We start from the raw sequence: 25,338 nt of genomic DNA on the forward strand, positions 1-25,338 counted from the left end.
CACAATCTAAATTCCTGGAGGCCCACAGCTCTGCACAGTTAAGCTCTAACCACCTCCAACTCACACCTTGCTTAATAGTCTTTAGAAGTCTTGAACACCTTGTTTATTTGGATCAGCTTTGTTTGCTTAGGGTTGGAGGAAAACTGTGCAGAGCTGTGGCCCTCCAGGAATTGAGTTTGGGATCTAAAGCATTCAGGCACAAGTATCTATGCTAGTAATTGTTATATTTTTTGTAATGTAGTCTGAATCATCCCTCTAATCAATCTAAATGAACCCTTTCAAAATGCAGCTATTTAAGTCATCAGAATTATTTTATATCTCAATTTACAGTATATATCACAAAAAAAAAAAAAAATGTCATAATTTCAGATTTTTCCAATATTTTATAGTCCTAAACTCAACAGCAAGTTCTCATTTTTGGGTGTACTGTGCCTTTAAACAAAGTTTTTGCTCACTTTTTTTAGTCATAATATTTTACTGGTGTGATAGATGGATGAATCCAGATATAATACAAGCAAATCAACACAATACAGAGAGCACAGACTGACAGATGTAACAAAAGAAACATGTACTTTCAAAAGTGGTTATCAGCTCTACTAAAAAAACAGAAACCCTTCACATTCTTCAAAGAATATAATGAGGGTCAGCTTATTTCATTCAGAGACAAAAAGGGGCATGACAGCATTGTGATAAAGCTCTAAGAACGACAATTATGGCAAAGATAATTATATGGCTCCAGACAATCAGACAGAATGATCACACAAACACTTTGTCTGACTGATTTAGTGTGTTGTGATGAGAAAGTCTCATTAGGATGCAAAAATATAAGTTCATCTAAATGCAGTCTCTGTGAAATTACCCTCATATACAAGATGAACTTTCACTAAAGTTTCGACAATTGTAGATTCCGTTGCACAGAATATAAAAAATGTCCAATACAACATTCATATAATAAATATGATTTTAAAAAGCTGACTTTACAGATAAATCAAAATAAAGATTAGATAACGTTCAAAGAAGGCAAAGGGTCTCAGAGAAGGATATTACACTTTTTAACTAGAATAAAGCTGCCTTTTTTCTACAAAAATGTAATTAAATTTCATATTTTTCCCAATTTAATTAGAATTATTGTGGTAAAATACTTTGTTGTGAATAAATAAATACACAAATCAATGTTTTGATTGAATATAGTAACTACAATATATTGCACATTACATTGAATAACAATAAACTCTGAATAATACACAAAAATAATTATTTATAACCATTAAAATAATATATAATTATGAGATTGCAAAGAGACAGATTGTAAATACTGCAGGTATAATAGTATAAAAAATTTATATTGTATAATAGCTATAAAAAGCATTAATAATAATAAATAATAATAACACTATTTTTAATTATAAATAACATTTTATAAATTGTTTATGTGATTTTCATCATTAGTAAAGTGATCTTTGATAAACATGTTTGTTAAGAAATTTAAATAATATGTCATTTAAATAATGTCAGCTAAATAATCTATATCTGTAACAATGAGTAAGGGTGACAACAGCGGTGAGGGTCCAGACGCGGTTTATATTAAACAGAATAGTCAGGCAGGCAACCGTCAAAACAGGAGCAAACTGGAGCATACAGGTCACAAATGCGGGCAAATTGACTAGGCAGTAAGCAAAACAACATACAACAATAAACAAAGCAAAGATAAAAAAAAAACTAGTGATTGTGATGTTGTGCACTGAAGCTTCAAAGCATGTATCAAAAAAAATTACACATCTCGCAGTGAAGCAGTGTACTAAAGCTTGATTCATTTGCCATAATCACATGATCAGTGATGTTTAGTGACGTTCATGATCAGTGACGTTTATTTATCCCTATAGACCATCCAGGAATGTAAACTAAAACAATGGCCTCAACGTATTTCCTGTTTTACATTTTAAATTTCTAGAGCTTCCTAGAATCCAAAAAGAGCCACATATTGATAAATAATGTTATGATAGCTGTTTTAACATGAAGCTATGATTGAATTGCCTCATTACAGCTATGAAATAGTTTGATAACAAGCAAGAAATTTTCATGTGCCAATGACATTACCACATTGAAATGGTCTATACCCACTCTGAATTTTGTTTCAAAGGAATAACACTCTCGTGGGTTAATAATAATAATTATAATAATAAAGTGTATAGCGAGAGATCAGGCATCGATTACATCCATTTCTACTGTTTCAAAGCACTGTACCGGTCCCGCACACCAGTAATTCAGCTAAAATTCAATAGTAATTTATAGTAAAAAACTTTTTAACCATACTAGTATTAGTATAGCATATTAGCGTATTATTTACACTATTTTTGATGAAGGCCACTGCATATTGTAGTATAGTGTGTAACGGAGGCATGCAGCCCATAAGCATCCCTTTCGATAGCCTCCTCCTTAGAGCATTCGCATGCGGTAATTGCCGGTTCGATCCCCGCTCAGAACGAGTGGGTGAGTGAAGGACTGGTTGGAATACGATAAACATAAATGCTTTTGAATACCTTGGGGTTTACTACAGCCATCTATCATGTAAAAAACTACAGTAGTTGAGTAATTTGTTTAAATTACTATTGCTGTATTACTAAATGAATGAGTTGGTCAGTTGTGAATGTTCAGCATGTTTGCAACACAGTGCTTTCCCACACTTTCACCAGAAGAGGTCCTCATCAAGCTCTGATTTGGAAAGCTTCGAGTAACGAAGCTTTTTCCGATACAATTAAAAGGAACGGTCAACTGGTTCAGAAAGCTTCATTTCACCATCACTACAAAAACATGGTCGGCAGGACAAGGAAATGCTTTGAAATGCTCTCTTATAGATAAACAAGACTCAGCTAACAATGTGTGTAAATGATGTGTCTTTATAGTCCTAGTAAACAGCCAGTCATGAGTTTTTAGTTGTGTGAGTGTAATCAGGGGCAATCCAGAACTGGTGTGTGAGTGCAAACACTTCCGGGAGTTGTATTTCATATAGTGCATGTGTAGTTCCCCAGTGATCTGCATAGGCTAGATCACTGCTGATCATGATAATATCTAATAATAGTAGAAAAGTGAAATAAGAATCTTCTCTTTCCATTTCCTGCTCTCGTTTATTCTTAATTATAACAATTCAGCCAAATAAAAAAAAACATATAAGGGTCTCTTCATTGCATGCTAGAAAAATTAACAGTCATACAATAGAGTCGGCTCTTTGCTTTCACAGAATCCACACATTTCCTTTCCTTCTGTGTCAAAGTCACAGTAACCTTTTCATAGTAGGTCAGGTTAGATCTAATACAGCGGCACCTGATTGAAGGAAAACAATACCCCTGAGGCTTTGACATGTCACCGACCTCACAGGCAGAGATTACAGCTCAACAGCTGACGGAACAGTTGTGAGCAAGGTAAATGAGAGAAGGAGGCTGAAAAAAAAAAGAGATCAGTAGATGTAATGGAGCTGCTGAGCTGTGCTCCCGAGTGTCTGCAAATGCGGAGCTCAATGTTTCACCATATTATCTGCTTGAACTAATTGACGCAGCATGTGGGTGATAATTGTATTTGTGTTGAAGCTGTTTAGATCAGCAAACCCTATAGATTTCTCACTATGAGATCAGAACGTCTCTATATACAAGCTGAGCTCTGTTTGCTGGCTTCTGACATCTCTATACCAGGCTGTTTACTATTGTTTAACTATGTTGTGAAGCCTTGATCGGTTATCTGGTTTATCCGAAATGCTCTTTCTCTCTCTCTCTCTCTCTCTCTCTCTCTCTCTCTCTCTCTCTATATATATATATATATATATATATATATATATATATATATATATATATATATATATATATATATATATATACTGTATATATATATATATATATACTGTATATATATATATATATATATATATATATATATATATATATATATATATATATATATATATATATATATATATATATATAAATAAATGAAGGGCATTAAATGTTACACTGGTTTAACATGTCGAATAACATCAAATGAGATCATTTTCTTATATAATCCTTTCTACACACAAACACACACACACACACACACACAACCATCTTTATGGGGACTTCCCATAGACATAAGGATTTTTATATTGTACCGACTGAATATTCTATCCCGCTACCACTACCACTACACATGAAAAAAGAAATTACCCACAAGATCAACATTTACTGGTATTCCCAACCCAGGCTCATTCTGAAAATGTAGTCCTGTAAATATTTCTGGGGAGCAAATACATCCCAGGAGGTGTGTTTTTTGCAGTTTTTATGTACGCTTTTTCAGATCTCAAATTTCTCTCGTGAGTGCCATTAGCACATGCTCTCCTCAGTTGTCCACTGTCAAATGACTGACCCCTCCCCCCTCCCCCACCAACCCATATGGAGGTAAACAGACAAAGGAAGGGCGTCATACGTACTTCTGGCTACATAATTCACGATCTCCAGAAATGTATATAGGGCTAAATTTTCAGAATACGCCTATGTTGGGTATTCCTATGCCTTTAATAGACATTTGTTCCCTGTCCGAACACAAATACATACACACTAACACACAAACTAGGTTTTCATAAATATAGCTGCAAGTAGTAATTTGTGGGTTCAAGTGTGCCAAAAGCAAAATGACGCTAATCAAGCAAGCCAAATAGTATCACTGGAAGAAGAGCAGTAATAATTACTTTTTCTTGGCTGTCTTTTTTTAGAGATGTCACAAAAACTACATTGTAAAAATGCTGGGTTCCAATTATTTTATGTTGTCCCAACACAAAGAGTTACCAAAAGTTAAAACTTCAAACAAAAAGTTAACTTAATTGTTTTTACAGCTTGAAGTGGATTGAACATAACACAATTAACTTATATTGTTTCAATTCATTTTAAATAAGTAATAAGTGACAGATGAGTCCAGTGGGCCAGCCTGTACACCTGCCTGTGCCCTACTCACACCTGCAGCTTCTCCATGACAGACGTCACGCGTTCTCCAGCCTCCGGCACCTAGAATGCAGCTCTGCACAAGAAGTTTGGCCAGAGGAGACATGGTCATGCCTAACTGAGGTATATTTTTAAGGTTTATTCCTTCACTTTCATCACTTGGTGAAGTTTGTACCTCACCATTTTCGCCGCTGGCTTGCTTGGGACTTGTGAAGCTGCGCATCGGTTTGCAATTTTCTCTTCAGTGTTTGGACTTTAAGCAGTGAAAATTAAACCACACTGAACTGAACAAAACTGAACTTCAACTCTGAAAACCAGACTGGCACAGTTTCAGTTTTCAATGTTTCAAAGTTAAGCTGCTTTGACACAATCTACATTGTAAAAACGCTATAGAAATAAAGAAGAATTGACACATTTTAGCTGGTTAATAAATCTTATGTCATTTCTTTCTCTAGAAAAGGTGAAGTATTCATATTCAGGGCTCTACTGACAAATTTTATTAAATTTGAACCACCATTCTAACTTTTAATTTGACTTCATTGGATTCTGACTGAGATTGCCAGGGGTAAACTTGCCTGTTGTGTTGTGCCATCTGGTTGTGTGAGTGTTCTCCCTGATTTGTCTTTGTTATTTCCTTCCTTCCTTTTTTTTTTTTTTTTTACATTTATAGACCATAAATTTTAATATATAGTCTTATTGTTTATTTTGTGCACATTTAAAAGTGTATGCAATGTGTAGTTATAGTTTAAACTATATATATATATATATATATATATATATATATATATATATATATATATATATATATATATATATATATATATATATATTGTTCTCTGTTGTGTTTTAATGCAATTTACCTGTCTGTGGAATAACGTATATATTAAAAACTGATAAAGTTGTATTGAATTTAATTAAATTGAATTGAAAAGGAGTTTGAACAAGCAGCAAAAGCCATTTTTGAGTGTAATTTGATAATACAGACTAAAAACGATCATTGGAATACCAATATTTTGGCAAAAAGTCACTCAGCGAAATAAACAGTGTCTGCATATGGCTTATAAATAGTTAGTAAGGTAGTAGTTGGGTTATAGCATTGATAAGATTTGGAATGTCAAATAAAACCATGCAAAATATCTGCTTTAAGTACTAATAAACAGCCAACACCTCAATAATAAGAGCATGCTAATAAGCAACTATTAATTAAATAGTGAGTTTTGGTACCCATACAGCTGGATGGGCATCTGCTGCATAAAACATATTCCAGGCTAATTCCGTTGTGGCAACCCCTGATAAATCAGGGACTAAGCCAAAGGAAAATGAATGAATGAATGGTCCCTATACTAAAGTGTTTCTTAAAACTTATCTCATGTGCCTGCAAAATCCAGAAAAATGCATTCAGTCCAAAACAGAAGCAACCTCTGCATGCTGCATAAGAAGTCAAAGCCCTGCTCTGTTACCAAGCTCGTTCAATCCCCACTGTCCATTGAGGAACACAGCTCAGAAAAATCACAGAGGGATGTTCATGGAGTCTGGTGCGCTCAGATAACTCTCCACACATCTGCTCACAGCGAGCATCACTGCAGTTCCCTGACTCTTCACAGCAGTGCTCGCTGAGAGAGGAGCAAAGGCTGGCAGCGAACACTGACTCACGAGAAGAGCAAAACAAAAGACGGCCAGTGAGCGCCTGCCTATCCCTGACAACTGGACACTGTGATAACCCAGCATGCAAACAGCACACGAGGACTTGAAAAGCCTGGGATGGCACTGTCCGAGACTGCAAGGAGCACTCAGGGACACGGCAGCAAACGCATTAAAGACACAGGAATAAGGTGTGCGCAAATCTGCATACAGAAACAAGATAATTAGTGTATAAGCTGGGATGAACTTAACAGTGGGTTTGAGTGGACCATGAGTCTCATCTGTGAAGGGCCCGTTTGATTTGTTTAGTCAGAAACCATAAGCCATATTTTCATTGTTGGACAATGTGGGTACAATCTGACGGCCAGGGCTAACAACCAAAATCTGGTATTATATATAAAAGAAGGATAAAAATATTGAATCTTGTCTGACCCTGTTTATTTCTGATCACATGACTAGCTGAACAGCAAGTTAGGGCTTTAGGCAAGGCACATTTATTTATATAGCACATTTCATACACAATGGTAATTTAAAGTGCTTTACATTAACAAGAATAAAAGCTAAACATACAAATATGAAAAATAAAAACAGCAAAAAATAAAAATGATTAAAAACAGAATAAAATGTGTTAAAACAGGTTTTAAAGGAATAAAAAAGAAAAGAAAGAGATATTATTGTGATCTGTCGGACGTAGCACAGTGCTCATTCAGTAAAGGCCCAGCTGAACAGATGCGTTTTAAAGGGCAAATGAAGCACTCAGTCAAGTTTAAACTATTTTGTAAATTAATTTCCACTCGAAACTCGAAAAATGTAACTATTTAGCAGAGAACTGCATGTTTTACTATAGATTTTAGACGTAAAATCTAAAGACGCCGTTCTTCTGACATCATTTTCTGCTGGCAGCTAGCTCACTGCAACTCTTATATAATCGCCCACTGAGCTAAGCAGGGCTGCACCAGGTCAGTACCTGGATGGGAGATCACATGGGAAAGCTAGGTTGCTGCCGGAAAAGGTGTCAGTGAGGCCAGCAGGAGTGCTCAACCTGTGGTCTGTGTGAGTCCTAACGCAACAGTGTATTGATGGGGATTCTATACTGCTCAATGAGTGCTGTCTTTTGGATGAGACATTAAACCAAGGCCCTGACTCTCTGTGGTCATTAAAAATCCCAGGATGTCCTTCAAAAAAAAAAAAAAAAGGGGTTTAACCCCAGCATCCTGGCCACTGTCCATCATTGCCTCCTGGCTCCTAGCCATCCCCATATCATAATTGGCTTCATCACACTGTCTCCTCTCCACCAATTAGCTGGTGTGAGGATGTGTGATGTGCGGTCTGGCACAATATGGCCGCCGTCGCATCATCCAGGTGAATGCTGCACACTGGTAGTGGCTGAAGAGATTCCCCCCAATGTGTAAAGTGCTTTGAGTGTCCAGAAATGCGCCATATAAATGTAAGGAATTATTTCCTTAGGTGTGATTTAAGGTCTTCTGTTCTGCTGCTTGCCAATGTTATTGACTGATTTACATGCCCTGTCCACGTTAACATGATTTTTCTCTGTAAATTCTGGATTAAAGTCCATGTGAACCAGAAGTTGCTGAGACATTTAGATCAGTATGATGATGTACTTCAAACTGAAACGGAATATTGAGTAGGGGGCGGGGCTTTCTTTTTGTGCATCAATACCTCATGCTAACGGTAAGAGGAGTGTGGTTAAGAAAACTGTGACAGATGCCATCAAACTGGCATCAACAGAGAAGGACCGCCACTCCAAACGCAGAAGCAAATGGTAACACTTTGAAGATTACCAAAACAAACTTTTGCTTTTAGTGGACTAACTTGGCGGTTCATTCCACTGTGGCGACCCCAGATTAATAAAGGGACTAAGCCGAAAATAAAATGAATGAATGAATGAATAACTTGCTCTGATTGATTTTTAGTCTAAAGAATAGCAATGTGGGCTAGCAAAATAAACATTGTAAATTTAGATCTTTAAATCTACAAATTAAAAACAAGTGTTATTAATCCACACTTTACTTGCTTGCCGACCCTTAGGTTGTGATCCAAAAAGATCCATTGCACACCTACTGTACACACCCCTAGTGAGCATGAAGTTTTTTCAAATCAAAAGCTGTTCTGCTCTTATTATAAATGCTAATATGAAATATTCCACAACTTTTCTGACACAAAGGGCACGTCGCATATCATAACGAGACAAATCCCTCAAGAATACGCACATCCCTTTTCCAAGCGTTGGCCTTCTTCCCATTGTTCGGAGACGTGTCTGAGGAGAGCACGTCTGCCAGGACCTGTTGGAACAGAAGTACTCCAAATGCATTACACATCCAGCTTGGCTCTAAGCACAGGCTGTTTGAACATGCTGCTCACTTTCTCGTCTGTCAGGGTAGATATATCCCCAGCGCTCCCTCGGCGCCAACACACAACTGTTATCTCTTTAGGATCCTGCGCCGCAATTAACCGTACCCCATTCACCCAGGTGTTTAGGAAGGAAAAGGACCTGGAAATGAAAGAAACGCCTCTTTACTTTCAACCAAATTAAGTTGGCTTCTCACCAGGACTGTGTTGATAACAATTTAGCTTGTCTAAACGCTGCCTCTGGAGGCTCTGTGAAGTCTATCCATGCTGAACGTGAAACTGCAAAGTGTTGTGAAAGTCAGAACCTATTTGAGGATTAATGTGCACACATGAGGAGCAGGACTCTAGACCAATGAGATTGAGGTGGGAGGGTCAGCCAATGCAGAAAGAAAAATAAGTGACAAATAAAATTTCACGGTTCTTGACTACGAAAATGATCATGAAAATCATGACTATGGGGAGGTAAATTATCAAAATTATATTAATAAAATGTACTTTATTCAGCAAAGGATGCATTCAATGGTCAAAATGACAGCAAAGGCATTTAAAACAGTACAATTTACAAGATTTAGTTTGTACAAGAAACATTTAATCTGACATTGAGTGATTTCTGGCTGTTAAAATAAAATAAAATAGCATTACATGATAGAAAAAAGTTTATCTTAAAGACAAACAAACCAATCATGAAACAATAATCTATGAAAAATGCAAAGTAAAGCATGAAACAAGAGAAAATGGCAACATACAAGACATATATGACCTACAAAAAGACACTGAGAAAAAGAAAGAAAAAAAAACGTATAAATCTTCAGAAATTAAACAACATTTTTAGTCTTTATGTTGTTGTTAGGAAAAAAATGACAGTATCAGACTTTGCAGAGTTTCCAGGGAAGGCATTTCTAAATCTTTCCACATGTAAAGTGGAAGTCCAAGGAGTCAGCCAGAAAAAAGACCAGGTATCCATACATTTTGGTTAAGAGTCTTCAGGAAATTTAGGAAGCCAAAAATTGCTAGCATTTGGCCAAGAAGTAAACCACAATCGTAAACCTTCTCATAGAACTGAAATATTTCGAACCGAATTTGTACACAGGACCAAAATGTGCTAAGGTACCCTCGGCAGCTTTACACTAGTTATAGGGTTGGCGGATTGACCAAAAATCAAAATGTTGATTCATTGTACATTTTAACTCGATTTCGATTAATGAACAATTATTATTTTTTTATTTATATATCCATGCCACCCACGAGTGTCAACACTACCAAACCGACCAATCACAGAGCTTGCGCTATTTGTCATCACAACGTGTAGGTTAATTTTTGAGAGGTGCATTGGTATGCGACTGCGCGAAGGCTGCATCAGACTATACGCATGCTCTCAATGCAGAAGTATACTGTAAATCAGCCTCAACAGAGTGGGGTCACATGACTTACACGGTAGGGAAAATAATCAGAAAAATTTGACTATTTGATTAATATTTGACTTTTAAATAAAATATGTATTTTATAGGGGCATTACGGTGGCGCAGTGGATAGCATGATCATCTCACAGCAAGAAGGTCACTGGGTCAGTTGGCATTTCTGTGTGGAGTCTGCATGTTTTTCCCATGTTCACATGGGTTTCCTCCAGGTGCTCCGGTTTCCCCCACAAGTTCAAAGACATGCGGTACAGGTGAATTGGGTAAGCTAAATTGTCCGTAGTGTATGAGTGTAAATGGATCTGTATGGCTGTTTCCCAGTACAGGGTGGTAGTTGGAAGGGAATCCGCTGCGTATAACATATGTTGAAAAAGTTGGCGGTTCATTTCATTGTGGCGACCCCAGATTAATAAAGGGACAAAGCCAAAAGGAAATTGAATGAATGAATGAATGAATTTTATATTAATATTATAATATACTAAATCATAAAAAAACTAAATATATATTTTAAATTGAAGCTTTTAAAAATAATATTATATAAATTATAAATATATATAATAAACATTTTATTTAACAATTCCTAATGTACAATATATTAAAATCTCAATTAATTTGAGGTCTGTAAGATTTATATAGATAAATCAAAAAGCAAGTAGGATTATTACGTTCCTGTTGTCTTCTCTGCCTCTACATGAGTTTTTAATACATTAAAAGGCCTGTTTTCTTTGTTTTCAGTTCATATATCTGCTTGTATTAAAAGTCAAATTTATATTTTTGTGTTTTGAGGTAAAATTAAATATTGTGTATGGAGAGCATTGTCAATGCACCATGATGCACTGGAACATCGAATTAACCCAAAAAGATTAACATGATAATTGTAACTGAACAGAATAATGAGACCAGAGTAGGTTCACAATTTAAATAGCGTATAGATATACAGATATAGATAAGAGTTGCACGATATTAGAAAAATCTGACATTGCGATATATTATTTTAACCGCAATATTTATTGCAATATGAATACAATGGGGTATATGCCAAGCTAGTTTGTTTCCCATACTGATAAACTTCCGGTGACCTGTTATTGTGAGTTTTTTTTTCCATTATATGTGTTTTTTTTTTTACAGCATCAATGTTGCAATGTAGTTCAAATACAATCAGACTTTGGCAGTCATTTAGTTGCTCAAGCATAAAACGAGACAAAAAGCCGTTTTTTGGCAGGCTAGCGCAGAAGCTCCATTGAATATACTGGAGTAAAATAAATGCTCATATTATAAAGACATGGCGGGGAAAATGTAATTTAATGCAGTGCTTCTTGTACAATCTGAGAACCACTTTATATCGGATATCACTCAACCGTTGGAGATTGCTGATTTTTTTTTTTTAAAGAAAACAGACCTTAAACACGCCGATTTTGCACTGGCATACAATTCACCGGAAAAAATAACCCCGGTTACTGGCAAATTAAAAATACTATTAGCATGCTTTGGCATATACCCTATTTCAACTGATTATTTGAATAACTCCACTTGGAAAGATTTCATTAATTTAGATTGACTGGGATGATCTTTTTTGGATGTAGTATATCTGCATAAATTATAATAATTTATAAATAATAATAATTTGCATGCAAAAATAAATGAATAAACAATGCTTTATGCTTTTCAGGGGAGTCTAAAAGTTTTCAAGTACAGAAATTGATCAATCAAATATAAAATAACATCGTATTCATTGAATCAATAATAACAAAAAATAAATATATATAATAATACCTTTATCTTTTAATCTTTAATAAATAATAATAAACTGCAATGTGACTATTCCAGCTACATACATTACGAGATCAATGCTCACACAATAGATATTGTTGAGCCCTAATACAGATACATAGATATGTGTATTTAGTATATAGATATTTAAGAGCATCTTTAAATCTCTGATTCGGTTTCTCCTCTGTCTCTCAGTTTTTAGTATACCCTCCAAAACAAAACAATCAAAAAAGCATGGTAGGCACGGAAAACAAAGAGTAACAGAAAAACTAGCGCGTCGATTCAAGAACCTGCAGAACAGCTTGTTAAAACAACTCGTTACTGCAAACGGGCTTGTAAATGGAGCCAAGACAACATGTGCGTCACACATCCTTCAAGACTCTCTCAAAACAGAAGGACTGAAGATTCGAGAAGACTCCAGAGAAAACGTGTTGGAGCAAAAACACTGGAATGCTCAGTAGCTAGGCGAACACAAAAAGCTAAATGCATTATTTTAAAAAGGAAATATTGGATTCATTGTGCAGCTCATTCCTGTGAACGACATTTGTCTGGGCCAAATCTAATAAGGTCTGTCCTGCTGTATTCTCAGATTAACAGGTGACATGATTCAGGATGGGTTGCCTTGACGCTGCCTTAAGAAAAACAAGCTTTTTTGGAAACAGATGAGGAAGAAAATGAAGGTGGAGCAACAGGAAGCCTCTATAATTCACGTCCTGCTGCTGATTGTGGCTGTAAGTACAGAGAGCGCCGCTTTCTCCATTTATCATTCAAGTACAGCACATACACTTTCCCAACACACATCTGCAACAAACCAAGATTTCAGTGGTCAGTTCTGTAAACACCATCAATCGTGGTTCTGTAATACAAAATTATCAGATATTTTGTGACAAAAACAATAAAAAACAAAAACAAAGTCACATTGAAAAGTTGAGATGCACAACCTAAGAAGGTTAAAGTTTATTTTTTACATTTAACACTATGAGCCATCATCATAGAGTTAAAAAAAAATTCTTACAGTAGCTGATAGGGTATTTACAGAAAATATATGTATATATTTTATATTTATAAGAATAACATGAACTTAAAATACATTAAATAAAAATACTAATTCTGAAATATATCATTTATTCCACCTTTAACTGAGATTATTCATTCATTCATTCATTTTCTTGTCGGCTTGGTCCCTTTATTAATCCGGGGTCGCCACAGTGAAATGGACCGCCAACTTATCCAGCAAGTTTTTTATGCAGCGCATCTTCTTCCAGCCGCAACCCATCTCTGGGAAACATCCACACACACATTCACACACTCACTCATACATTAGTAGTTTATTCTTTCATTTTCCTTCGGCTCAGTCCGTTATTTAGGGGTCGCCACAGCGGAATGAACCGCCAACTATTCCGGCATATGTTTTATGCAGCAGATGTCCTTCCAGCCACAACCCAGTACTGGGAAATACCCATACACTCTCACATTCACAAAGGTACTCATACACTATGGTATGTCTGTGAGGGGAAACCAGAGCACCCAGAGAAAACCCACATGAACATAGGGAGAATAATATGCAAACTCCACACAGAAATGCTGACTGGCCTAGCCGAGACTCGATCCAGCAACCTTCTTACTGTGAAGCGAAAGTCCTAACCAACAAGGCACCAAGCTGCCCCAGTTGGTTTTCATTTGTACAATAAAATATTAAATAAAGCTAAATCAGCATAAAAACTACTAAAATGACTGAAATAAAAATGAAGAATCCAATTTGAAGAATATTTTATTGTATCCTAACATCAAATTATATTTACTTATTCATTCATTTTCTTTTCGGCTTAGTCCCTTTATTTATCTGGGGTCGACACAGCGGAATGAACCGCCAACAAATCCAGCATATGTTTCACGCAGCGGATGCCCTTCCAGCCGCAACCCATTTCTGGAAAACATCCGTACACACTCATACACACACATTAACTACGGACAATTAAGCCTACCCAATTCACCTGTAGCGCATGTCTTTGGATTGTGGGGGAATCCAGAGCACCCGGAGAAAACCCATGTGGCCGCAAGGAGAACATGCATACTCCACACCAAAACGCCAACTGATCTTCTTGCTGTGAGTGATAGCACTATTTACTGCGCCACTGGGTCGCTACATAAAATTGTAGTATTACATTTTCTCTATCCTAAATGCACACAATAATATGCAACTAATATAATTAATATGCATCAGAACAGCAAAAAGTGTTTTATTCTCATTATCAATATTATTTAGTTTTACTTTTATTGTAAAAATATTTTTGTTTACAATAAAAATCGAAATCAGTTTGGAATCAAAACATATAACTGCAACAAAATGTAAAATACCATTCATTTTCCATTACAAATGTGAAGAAATGCACAACTTAACACACATTTAACTGATGTTAATATTTTTTAAAAAAAGGACAGAAAAACATTTTTTTTCTGAATACAATAAAATCGAGCGAGCTGGCCATGAGAATCAATGAATATCAAGCTGTGAGTTAAAGGGCAGACCAGAGAAAAAAACAGAAACCTATAACACAACATAATCTAATAAGAAAAAAATGGGCTTTTCTACATTCTTCTACAATTCTGAACAGATTCGACTGATGTTTTACAATAAACAGAGCAAAGGCGACACACAGTGCTTCGGTAATGTAGAATTTGGGGTTAATTGAATTGTGGTTCAGCAATGAGCAGTCAGAGCATTACAAATGAAATTAGTCATTGGACATTTTATTCCACAGCTCGCCGCGCACTGAAATAATGAGCCATAAACAGTAATGGCATCTTTAGTCACCTTTCTGATCTCTGAAGAGCTGCTGAAATAAAGCCTGCACTTGCCTTATTTGCTTACCTCCAGCCACATTTAAGACTAAGTTCATCCAAAAATCAAAATGATTTAATGAATTACTCACTCTCATATCGTTCAAATTGCCTAAAACCTTCATACAACTTCAAATTAGGATATTTTAGATGAAATTTTAGAGCTCCCTCATCTCCCAAAGACAAAAAAATTCCACACAAAACATTTTACGTGACTTGATCAACTGCAATCATACGAAGCTCCAAGAACACTTTTGTGCTGCAAATAACAACTACGTTCACCTTTGTACTTATGTCAGGTAAGGTTGTGTGTTTACTACAGTCAATATGCAGCTTGCATGTTGTCATGTTGCCATGTTCACCTGAAGTGAAAAAGAAGACATTAGTCATAAACGAACCCCCCAAAAGGAACATAACATGAAAGTCTGACTTCATCCATATATATTTAAATAATATAATTGGATCTCTGGTGCCTCTACCAACACAGAATATGTTAAAAAAGAGAACCATGTAACTTTTTTTAACCTTTTCTATGCAATGATGCGAAAAAACAAGCCAATCAGATGTTGCTCCCTAGTGACATATTGACCTAATTCTCTACGTACAAGCGGGCACGACCATTGGAATTGTTTTGCTTGTAGATTTCCGATCTCATTAGTTTTCATAGGTTTTCACAGAAAAACATATCATTTTATTCTACTTTTATGTATAGTCATGAACACACTTGTTTGTAGAGCAAGTACATGTAGTTTGACTGTTTTCTGCCGATTGTTATTATTTCTAGTCATTTCTCTCACATTGAAGTTCTAAAACAACAGCAAAAACAAGCGCACTTCCGCATCGCAGAATAAGGTCATAAGGAGATTTTATTAAATAACACTGCCCCTTAATCTTCACGCTTACACTCACAGCACCACTGAACTTTTTGTATAACTTTTCAAGATATACAATGTCTGCGTTAAAAAAAAACTTTAAAAATGCTCTGTTGTGTTCCCAATTAAAAAATTTCTGGTCCAGTGTTTTTGGCACACTTAATAAATCTATTAACAGAAATCTAGTCCCTAACCCCTTTACAGCTCTTTTTGGTGTTTCAGAGAGAGTTGACTTGACTGTTGCATCTCGCCAGGTTGTTTGCTTTTTCTACTCTTTTAGCTAGACGAGCCATTCTTATCAAATGGAACACATGACATGTGGAATCACATGACATGTGGATCTGAGAAATCTTTAGTTACATAAAACTTGAGAAATTTAGATGTGTACTTACAGGATCTCTCAAATCATTATTACAAGACCTGGAACCCTGTTTTAAATTATATCAAAGGCTATACCCTGTTCAGTTGATATCAGATCTAATACACAGTAAATAATTGGAAAGAGGAAATATTGACTCTTTAATGTGAACTTTAAAAAAAATATATATTTTATTTGCTCATCATAAACTTGCTCATTCATTATTATTATTATTATTATTATTATTATTATTATTATTATTATTATTATTTTAAGAATTTATTTTAATTTAAATTTTAATATAATTTATTTTTTGGGGATAGGGGGAAAATAAGAAAAATAAGACAATCTGTAATTTTTCCCCATGTTGTATTGTATACTTTAATGTGTTGTCTTGTTAAACACCAATAAAAAAATGCTCTGTTGTTGGATGTACCATAAAATATGAAGACTCCTGAAATCACTGATAAAATTGAGGTTGAATTTGATTTATAAAGGATGTGCTGAAGAACATGCATAAATTATTACATTCTTTGGCATAATTAAACATCTGTCTTTCGGATGAGACGTTAAACCGAGGTCCTGACTCTCTGCGGTCATTAAAAATCCCATGGCACTTCTCGTGAAAGAGCAGGGGTGTAACCCCGGTGTCCTGGCCAAAGTCCCTTTATCGGCCCTTACAATCATGGCCTCCCAATCATCCCCTTCCACCGAATTGGCTCTATCACTGTCTCTCCACTCCTCCAATAGCTGGTGTGTGGTGAGCGCATTGGCGCCGTTGTCCTGTGGCTGCTGTCGCATCATCCAAGTGGATGCTGCACACTGGTGGTGGTGTGGAGAGACCCCCCTCATGATTGTAAAGCGCTTTGGGTGTATGGCCATACACAATAAATGCGCTATATTAATACACATTACATTAAATTACATTACATTACATCTGAGCATCTCCACTAACCCTTTATATCTGCTAATGATCATTTCTGATATTTTGTCTGCCTGAGATTGAGCCCGGCAGGATTGCATCAAAATATTGATATATTGCATCAAAATATATTGCGATAAACAATATTATTGTAATTTTAAGACCATTTTATGCCACTCATCATATGATGATCATATGATCACATGCAACTCCGAAACGGAGGAAACCCACGCGGATGCAGGGAGAACATGCAAACTCCACACAGAAACGCCAACTGACCCAGCCTTGGCTCGAACCTTCTTCTTGCTGTGAGGCGACAGCACTTCCTACTGTGCCACTGCGTAGCCGTGAAAGGAAATACTCTTAATAAATAGTAATAAATGTTAACAAAAAAATGCAAGGTAAAAAGTAACAGAGGCTACGATATCTGCTACCAGATCTATTTTCAGTTATCAGACACCCACATGAAAATACACTATAGTAATTTATAGTAAATAGTACCATAGTGTTGTTTAACCATACCGACACCGACACCTCCAATGGATATAGAGATGTTCCAAAATCAGCTAAAATGTTGCAAATATATATTGCATCACTAAAAATGATTGAGGTCATGCCCATGTGTTGGATATATGATTATTGTGACAGGCCTACCTGAGATGGGTTTGTTTTGTTGTTTCTGTAGTGTGAAAATAGCATGTAAAAGCTCATTTGCATTTAAAGGCACACACACAAAAACAAGTGCTTCTGCCAACGCAATCTCTCAACAATTTGTAACTTGCTGATTTAGTGGCTACTTTATAATAATTTGTATGATCTCATTCATAGATGAATGATTTGCTTTTCCAATGAGACACAGGTTTAGGGATGGGGTTTGTGGGCACGCCTCCTTTTAAAAAAATGTATTAATTCATAAGAATAAGCCACTTTTCTGACAATACGTAAAAGAGTTACATTTATGGGATGGGGCTGGCTTATGCTCACATCCAAACTATAAATAATGATCTGAGATGGTGAAACTTCACAGACAGACACTTTCGACTTGATTTATTTTACATCTTATGAAAAGGAGCATAATACGACTGCTTTAAATCTGAGTCACTCTTACATATTTTATTGCCCCTGCATCTCCACAAAATTGATGTGTCTTGACCGAACGTGATCAATAAACATCATAAACATTCAGGGAAAGAATTGCATTAACCTTTAACAACAGCTAAGTTTAACAAAAACAGGCAGCAAACTCTCCGCAGTGTTTAGTCTAAACTTCAGGCTTGTTTAAAATGCGGAGAGAATTCAAATGAGAGAATATGTCAGGTAAATTGAGACTACAGCTTCCTGCTGACATGCTAATCACTTTCAGCATTTGAATACATTTGCATCAAAGCACATTTCTCTAAAATGAGAAAAACACGCTATATTAAACAAATGTAACATGTCTGTTAAAACAGAGAAGAGGACTAAACACGAGAGCTCAAAACTACCAATCATATTAATGACTTTATTCTTTATTCACATAAATATTGCATTGTAAATATAAACAAATTAAATATTTTTTTTATTTATTTTTACCATCGGCTTGGCTATTTGTATATTGTTTTAAATAAGTCAATTTGATTTTCTATACAGTGCTCAGCATTTATAAGTGCATGCCTCACAAATCTTACATTGATGCTTTCTATAGGATGCTTTACAATATTATATTTGTGCATATATACTATTGGTCAAAGGTTTGGGGTCAGTTTCTTATGTTTTTTTTTTTAGTTCATCAAGGCGGCATTTATCAAATGTAAATAAAATGGTTAAACTGTAAAATATTTATCATAATTTTAAATAACTGCTTTTTTATTGTATGTAGTTTCAAATTAAATTAATACTCCAGTCATTATTATTGTTTTTATTACTATTAATATTATTATTATTATTATTATTATTATTATTATTAATATTATTATTATTATTATTATTATTATTATTATTATTATTATTATTATTAATATTAATACTAATTATTATTAATACTAATACTACTACTACTACTGCTACTACTACTACTAATAATAATAATAATAATAATAATAATAATAATAATAATAATAATAAATTAATTAATATTAGAGTGATTTCTGAAGTAACATGTGACTGAAGACTGGAGTAACGAAGCTGAAAATTCATCTTTATCACTGGAATAAACTAGTAAATGAAATTATAAACTACTTTTGAAAAGTTGTTTTGTAGTGCATTAACAGTTCACAATTTCACAATTTTTTACTGTTTTTCTCATGAAAAAATGCAGCCTTGGTGAGCAGGATAAGCTTTTTTTTTAAAAACATTTAAAAGTCCTACTGACACTAAACTTTTGACCGGTAGTGTACATTAGATTAGCTAGTATACATTAGATTAGTCAGTACTGAAGCCACATCTGGAGCTTATCTAAACAGTCCAAAAATCTGCCGCATAAATTATATGTTAGAAATTTAACATTTTAAAAACAGCTAAAATCAAGAGAAACAAAAAATGTAAAAATTTTCAAATTCACAGAGAAATGGATAAAAAATATTCATTTTCAAAATTGTGTGTACTCATTTATGTGTACTCTATTTATGCATGACTTTATGATTTATGTTTCAGTGAGTTTAGAGACTGAGTTCTAATAAAGGAATTCTAAATATTTAGAATAATAATTCTAAATAAAATCCTGTCTTAAAATAATACACTTTACTACAAAAGTAGCACTGTTTACACTTTTACTGTTATTATGTCTATGCCAACAATTGATACATTCCAAAACATTTGTTAAAAATCATGTACAAATTTGGTTATTATAAAAACGTGAAAGGCATTATTTGTTAAAGCAAAAGATATTTTTAGAATCATAAATGTAACCGTTTTGTAATAGTAGTGACGCTGGACCATGGAGATGAGAATCCACACACAGTTTGTAAACTCTGCATATCTGGTACTGCTATTTACTTCCACATTCTTTAAATTTTAAGATCTGCACTGGTCTAAATTAAGTGGTTCCATTCTATCATCAGTTGGAATAGAATAACTTTTGCATAGATTATGATAAAGACTTTAACATTACTGACATGTGCAGGAACAACTAGAATTAATTACAGCAACCTAGACCACACAGAACCTAAAAGGTACACTTTCAAATTTGACTTTACAAAAAAAGGGTGTGCAACAAAGAGTTTGCTTAAAAATTATACCAAACTTTTGCAATTACGCCTTTGCATGTGGATTTGGGAAGCTTTTAAATTTAGCTAGGCAAAATCCAGACAGAAACCCCAAAATAGCACTTGATTTAAAAAGGTTAAAGAGATAATGGTCAGGCAGGCAACCGTCAACAGGTACAAACAGAATCATAAGGGTAATCCAGAAGCGTAGACAGAACCTAATTGAAAGAAGCAAATTGTCAGTATAGGCGGCAACACAACATTAAAAAGAAAAATAGGCAAGGGGTCAAAAACACTGCGAGACACGGCAGGACAAGTGTTATAATACTGTGTGGGAAGGTGATCAATATATATAGTCTTTGTAATCAGTCTTAGATCAGCTCCCAGCTGTGTGTGTAATCATCTGTGATTCTGGAACAGGTGTGTGTGTGAGGTGCATGACAGGAGTTGTGGTTCAAAAAGTAACAGAATCACTTCCTGGATCCCTGGTGATCAGAACAATTTTAATATTCTGACAAAGATCTCATATATAATTTATTTAAGACAACCTATGTGTGTCATTACCACTGTTAAAACTTGTTCCTGTAAAAATTCAACCACACTAAACTAAACTGAACTCTGAACACTGGACTGAAACAGTCTCAATTTGCTAGAACTCCAATGTTATGACGCTTTGACACAATCTACACTGTAAAAACGCTACAGTAGTAAACATGAATTGAGTTTAATTGAATTGAAAATAAAATTCAAGTGAATAAAATAATGTTCTTGTCATTTTAACTCATATTACATTAAACTTTAAACTTTAAAAAACAAATCGCAAGTTTAAATAAACTTATTTAAGCCAAAGTGACCTAAAACATGTCAGGACGTATTTATCATGTCATTTTAAGCAGTGTTCAAATGTCACAAACAGTTTTTTCCCCCAAGTTCAGAAAACTGCTGACTTGCTGTCCAACTTTTTTAATAATGAATGTCATTCCCATCACACAGCATATCAAGAATCCACTTTCAAACAACATTAAACTCACTTAATCACAGCCTGGGATCTTTATTGCAGGACAGATGATAAATGTTTTAACAAACTGCATCTTCTCGAGTTGTCAAAGTGCCCGAAGATCCATATATAAAATATATGCCACGTCTCCAAAAGATTGCTTTGTCAGTAGATTTTGGCAGACGCTTTGGTCTTTACAAGTCTCACAAAATCCCCCAGACGTTGTCGTTGGAGCCACTGCGCACGCCAACAGTTACTCAAGCGACTTACAACCCAAATTGATTTCCACCCAAGTCATAATTTCAATCTGCTTACTATGTATTACATTCCTCCCATAAAGGAATGAGACAATAACCTCATTTATCAGTGGGAAGTGAGATGGGTTTTGAAAATCTCCCTCTGTGCCAAATCTTCTAAACAGTGCGAATGCAACAACTCCCAGCAAACAAACGGAGTGCTTTTCAATGCAGTGGCGGCGCTGAAGAACAACACCCGATGGGACTTGAGCGAATACTTCAGCCCCTATTTCACAACAATTACAATGAATTTAAAACAGAACAAGTCGTGCTAATGAAGCAGATGGCAGACTGGAGTTATCGGAGTCCCTCAGGCGGACGTGTGAATGTGATCACATATTACTTCTGATGAGAAAGTCTAACCTGCAACGAATATTATTAGCCTTGTATGTGGCTGAGTATAATTTCAGGTGATGTTAGACTGTCTTATTTCTTTCACATTGACACAAAAAATAATTTAATAAATAAATAACTTCTGTACCATGAATTTGTATGACGTCATGTGAAAGAAAATAAAGAAGAAAAAAAAGAAAAGTTTTAAAAACATCTCTGAGCTTTCATTGGTTTTTGACCTAATGGTTTTTACCTAAAAGGTGGTCAAATGGAGGACGCTTGTTCTTTATCTTCGCGCAAATTATCTGTAGGCATGGGACAATAATTGTTTTTAAGATATTTTTTACCCAGACATTTAATATAATATATTTTAGAGCAACGAGCACAATACCGTGCTCAATAGATGAAACCGTGGTATTTTTATTCAAGGTTATCATACCATCAGAATCTTATGCCAGCCCATGCCTAATTGTCTGTGTTACCTGTTTTCGTGCTAGTCAAGCGTTCAAGTTTTTTTTTTAAGCTTTAGACTTTGCACCTAGATCATTAAAATAGAGCCCTTAATTGCAGTGCATGTGATTTGTTTGCATTATGCAGCATGTGTGTGACTGGAGAGTAGTTATCATGCAAATCTATACATCACAAACAGACTACAGACCCTGCTGTTGCTGCTGCTGCCCGAGACTAAAGAAAGTCATGATCCGTCCAGACACATGACAATCAAAGAAGACATGAAGGAGACTGTTAGACCCTCTGTCAAACACTGCCTGACAGTACAGCTCAAATCATGCAAATACTGAAAGTCTATGGAGCTGGACTCAGATTTGCTGCTCACTCTGAACTAGGACAGCACAATCTGTTATAAAATTATTTGATTAAAAAGCTAATTTGATAAACATTTAACATTTCATCTCTCTGTTGCTAATATATCAATCACAGTTTAACTAACCCACAAAATCACAACTAAACTTAAAGTAAAAAAGTAAACAGCAGCTAGCATTAATGAAGCTTACATTAAAACTAAAATAAAAATGGTAATGTTTATTATAATAATTAATATTAATAATATTTAATAATTACCAAAATGGTAGTTTGTATAACTAGGAAATAATAACATTGAATATTAATAATAGTAATACATAATAAAAAAAAAACTTTGTACAAAAGTGAATATTATTATCATCATCATCATCATCATCATCACTATTATTATTATTATTATATTACAGTTATAATAATAATATTAATAATAATAATAAATTATTATTATTATTATTATTATAGTTATTATTATTATTATTATTATTATTATTATTATTATTATATAGTTTTTTGTTTTTATTATTATCATTATTATTATTATTAGGGGGTCAAGCGCGTAGCGCTGAAACCCTATTGTATTTGTTAGGATTTTTATTATTATTATTATTCTGCCGAAGTCACTATTGCCCAGACCAAACCGTAAGGCCGAGAGAGCTGAAACTTGGCCAGATCGTAGTACCCCGGTACACTACATTCTCACCAAAGATCAGCCAAATCGGACCATAGGTGGCGCTACAGCGCCAAAAACCAACATTTTGGACATTTTTGGCCGCTATACGTTCACCGTTTGTCGTAGACTCAAAAACTTTACATTTTTTGAATCCTTGAGTTAGACCTAACAAAAGTGCACAGCTGCACTTTTTGCTCTACGACGCACCGTTTTCCCGCTACATCGCGTTTTGTCCGAAACCTACTTTTGCGAACTAGTCCTAGGTTTTTCACTCAATCTAAACCAAACCACCTCTCAAATGTTCTCTGGACACTGAATATCAATAATTATCAAAAAAAAGTTGACATTTTTATTCTCACTCGAAACAGTACACAACAATGTTCGATGCTAATTGAAGCTAAATGCTAATTGGAGCTATAACTTTTGAACAGAAAGAGATATCATCACCAAACTTAGTACACACATGTATAAGCTCAATTTGAGGTGACACTGCAAAACCCGCAGACTTTGGCCACATGGTGGCGCTATAAAGCTTAAAAACCATAAAATGACCCTAACCTTACAACCGTTAGTCCGATCAGCTTGAAATTTGGCATGCAGTGTCTTTGACCAGTTTGCCATGAAATATTATAAGGACATTGGCACATCTCAAAAAACATGGCCGCCATTGGCCAATTAAAACTGAGCAGCCATTTAACAAGGTTAACGATCAGCGATCGGAACGAAACTCGCTGGGTATGTTCGACTCACGGTCCTAGAGGGCTGTAAGAATTTTGAAAGAAATCGGCCACTAGGGGGCGATTTTACGCGTTTTTAAGGTGTAATGGGTTGTGTATCACACAATCTTTTGCGTAACCACACAAACTACATATCATATGATAGGCCTGCTCATACCAAACAGTTTGACACTCAAACCATTGCTGTCACTTACACCGTTCGTTAAATATTCATCAATATAGGAAAAACCTACTTTTGCGAACTAGTCCCTGGTTTTTCACTCAATCGCGACGAAACCAGTGTTGTTAGAATCTCTGGACTGTGTAGATCAATAATTATCAAAAAAGTGGAACTTTTCACTTTGGCTTGCTGTAACAGGCTAATTTACAAAAGGGGCGTGTCCACACGAACCTACATGCCTGTAAACCAATAAGGAAAGCCCAAAACAACACAGAAATTGGTGAGCACATGTGGCATATCACCGAGATGAAACTTGCAAAATTTTGTGAAGATCAAACCATAGGTGGCGCTATAATAGCAAAAATAGTCTTTAAATAATGCTAAACCGCTTGAAAATAAAGTAAATTTGCTTCATTTACACACTATTTCACAAAAAACACTTAATCTACATATCATATGATAGGCCTGCTCATACTGAACAGTTTGAGACTAAAACCACTGCTGTCACTCAAACTGTTCATTAAAAAACCATCAATATAAACAAAACCTACTTTTGCGAACTAGTCCCTGGTTTTTAACTCAATCGCAACGAAACCAGTGTTGTATGAACCTCTGGACTGAGTAGATCAATAATTATCAAAAAAAAGTTGAACTTTCCATTTTAGATAGCTGTAAGAGGCTCATTAACAAAAGGGGCGTGTCTACACGAACCTACATGCCTGTAAACCAATAAGGAAAACATCACAGAAATTGGTGAGCAGATGTGGCAAATCAATGTGAATAAACATGCAAAATTTTGTGGAGATTGGGCAATAGGTGGCGCTATAATAGTAGAAATGGTCCTAAAAACATGCTAAAATGGCTTACAAATGCAGTAAATGTGCTTCATTTACACACTTATCACTGAAATGATTTACAAGTCAATTTTTTTGCCCATCTTGGATGTTTAAAGGTCTCAAAAACACATATTTTCAGTATTCTATAATTT

At 35.1% G+C, this 25,338-nt stretch overlaps 1 protein-coding gene and 1 long non-coding RNA gene across 13 annotated transcripts in view; one reads left to right on the forward strand and one right to left on the reverse strand.

Moving 5' to 3' along the window:
- Nucleotides 1–25,338, reverse strand: part of nbeab (neurobeachin b) — a 770,985-nt gene that overhangs the window by 709,530 nt on the left and 36,117 nt on the right. The gene's annotated exons all lie outside the window — the stretch shown is intronic.
- Nucleotides 1–25,338, forward strand: part of LOC141377883 (uncharacterized) — a 41,995-nt gene that overhangs the window by 12,881 nt on the left and 3,776 nt on the right. Inside the window, exon 2 of the long non-coding RNA XR_012390981.1 lies at nucleotides 12,750–12,891. This is a non-coding gene — a long non-coding RNA (uncharacterized lncRNA). The remainder of the gene's footprint in view (nucleotides 1–12,749; nucleotides 12,892–25,338) is intronic.

The sequence above is a fragment of the Danio rerio genome, chromosome 15 (assembly GCF_049306965.1).
Source record: "Danio rerio strain Tuebingen ecotype United States chromosome 15, GRCz12tu, whole genome shotgun sequence".
Classification (NCBI taxonomy): domain Eukaryota; kingdom Metazoa; phylum Chordata; class Actinopteri; order Cypriniformes; family Danionidae; genus Danio; species Danio rerio.